The 2,799-nt window shown below is 37.7% G+C and overlaps 1 non-coding gene across 1 annotated transcript; it reads left to right on the top strand.

Annotated features, from left to right (window-relative positions):
- The first annotated feature begins 576 nt into the window (after positions 1 to 576).
- Positions 577 to 679, top strand: LOC111727383. The gene has a single exon (XR_002774949.1). It is a non-coding gene; the product is annotated as a U6 spliceosomal RNA (small nuclear RNA).
- The last annotated feature ends 2,120 nt before the right edge of the window (positions 680 to 2,799 follow it).

Genomic DNA, 2,799 nt, shown 5'->3' with positions numbered 1-2,799 from the left:
TGCACAGATCATTTCCAAATAAAATCAAATTCACAGGTACCAGAGGATAGAAAGTTCATAAGCATATCTTTTGGGGGACAGAATTCAATGCACAATGCCCCTGTATTATCTTTTATTCCCTAAGCTCTTCTCCCATGGCAGCCCACTGAGTTTCTTCTCTTCTATTGTTTTTGGATCTTATTTGTTCCATCCATCCATCTGTCCATCCATCCATCCAACAAATAAAATGAACATCTGCTGTGTGCCACACTTTGCTTTTGGCAGTAGGAGCATAGGCTAGGATGAAATAAATACCTAACCTCATGCATTTACATTCTATTAGGAGTGACAATTAAGACATTAAGTATATGGCATGTGTGTGGGAGCTGGATTTCAGACTAATGGTCAGTGCCCGATAGCGACTCTGCCATACAAATCTGAACCTGCTGCCAGGAACCAAATGTCACCTATGTAATATATTACGTCTTTCTAGAAATTATTCCATAAGTGAGATGGGTAATGCTGATACAGATTTAATTTTAGAAGGTGGAAAAGATGACTTTAAACCATAAGACTCCTGAAAGTTATCAAAACATGGTGCTTGCTTTGGCAGCACATATACTAAAATTGGATCGATATAGAAAAGATTAGCATGGCCCCTGCTTCACGAACGCAAATTCATGCGGCATTCCATATTTTTGCAAAGTTCAAAAAAAGAAAACATACAGTAATGTCTCAGGATATAAAATCAACGTCCACAGGGCAGTAGCCTTTGTATATGCCAATAACAGCCAAGATGAGAGGCTAATTAAGGGCACAATTCCCTTCGCCATAGCTTCAAAGGAAATGAAATGCCTAGGAATATACCTAACAAAAGAGGTGAAGGACCTCTTCTATAAAGAGAATTTCTATAAAGAGAATTATGAAACCCTAAGAAAGGAAATAGCAGAGGATAGCCATCCCTATTAAAATACCAACATCGTACTTTCAAGACTTGGAAAAAATGATTCTGCGTTTTGTATGGAGCCAGAAAAAACCCCGTATAGCTAAGGCAGTTCTTAGTAATAAAAACAAAGCTAGGGGCATCACCATACCAGATTTTAGGCTGTACTACAAAGCCATAGTGGTCAAGACAGCATGGTACTGGCACAAAAATAGAGACAGACATTTGGAATCGAATAGAAAACCAGGAAATGAATCTAACATCTTACAACCACCTAATCTACTCCATATTCAATAAATGGTGCAAAAAAAAAAAAGAAAAAAGAAAAAGAAAATAGAAAAGAAAAGATGGGTTTGGGGAGAGTCTCCTGCTTTATTTGTCTAACTAACTTGAACTTAATGTTTCCTGCATTTCAGGAGCTAGGCTAGGTTGGAAGATGCAATGGTGAGCAAGAAAAGGGTGGCTTCTGACCTCTTGGAACTTTCTCTGAAATCCTGATATAATGTGGAAACCATTCTTGGATAACAAAGAACCAGCAGCTAATTGGCATATGGGGACAAGTCAACCCAGATCTGATTTTACTTGTATCTTTCCTTCTGATCTCTAAGTGAAAGAATTGAGTATAATAAAAGACTATACTCAATTCTTTTTTTAGCTGTTTAAAAGACATATTTTATTTTATTTTATTGACACAGAGTCTTACTGTGTCTCCTTGGGTAGAGTGCTGTGGTTTCATAGCTCACAGCAACCTTCATCTCTTAGGCTTAAGTGATTCTCTGCCTCAGCCTCCCAAGTAGCTGGGACTACAGGTGCCCGCCGCAATGCCTGGCTATTTTTTGGTTGCAGTTATTGTTTAGCTGGCCCAAGTTGGGTTTGAACCCGCCAACCTCGGTATATGTGGCTGGCACTGTAACCACTGTGCTACAGGCGCCAAGCCTAAAAGACGTTATCTTAAATGCTCATATTTTACTGAGTAGAGGTCAGGTATCAAAATTACAGGGAGGTAAAGATAGGTAAAGTAGAGAAGATTTTTGACAACTAACCCTAATAAACTATAAGTAAGTGTTGACAACTAACCCTAATAAACTATATTATTTTCCTTTGATTTACTAGGTTCTAGGATTATTTTTAGAGCAATATTGTGGTGGAAAGTACTGTTGTGAGCTACAAATCCCAGATGTGAATCATGAAAGCTAGTATAAACCAGATTTTATTTGATGATTTGTTTATTGACTTTTAGAATACAGAATAAGAAGAAATCATGTACTTTCATTTAGGAAAACAAATCTTCATTCTGAAGAGGACAAATCAAAGTTTGCTGAGTAGCTCACCTACAACAACGACCTAAGTTGTTACCCTGATTTCCTGTAGACTGTGTATATTTTCCAGCTATTGTTTTACTAAGATGAATGAATCTCTGCCAAAGTATTTAAAAGGTCTTTTAGAGCTAGAAAATTCCTTAGCGTAGAGAAATAAAATTTGCTGAGCTAAATGTTTGTCAAAAGGCAATGCATCGAGCTAAGGGTAAAATCTCCAGAAGTACAGATTGTACATTTAGATGTTCTTGTCTATTATGTTAAAACAAGCATTTTGGAATACATGTATTACTAGCCTGAGCACCAGAATAAACCAGAATGGAAGCTGTCAAGAGCTCTCTCACTAGTGCTATCCCAGCGATGGTGAGATCAGAGGGTGGCTGTGATGTTCACTGGTCACTTTCATAAGGCTCCAGACTCTCTAACATCACTAATTCTGATGCTCTTCTGTTTCCCTGAAGCAGAGGATAGATGGTTTCTTGCTTCTCTTTTGCTGTATGTTTTATCTCATGTGATACTTTTTTGAGTTGAGACTTGGCCCTCATTCAATGTATAACTTGT

Source organism: Otolemur garnettii, unplaced genomic scaffold (genome assembly GCF_000181295.1).
Source record: "Otolemur garnettii isolate 467f Iridium unplaced genomic scaffold, OtoGar3 scaffold00103, whole genome shotgun sequence".
NCBI classification, from domain to species: Eukaryota; Metazoa; Chordata; class Mammalia; order Primates; family Galagidae; genus Otolemur; species Otolemur garnettii.
The sequence above is the reverse complement of the archived record's forward strand: the minus strand, read 5'-3'. Positions and strand labels throughout refer to the sequence as shown.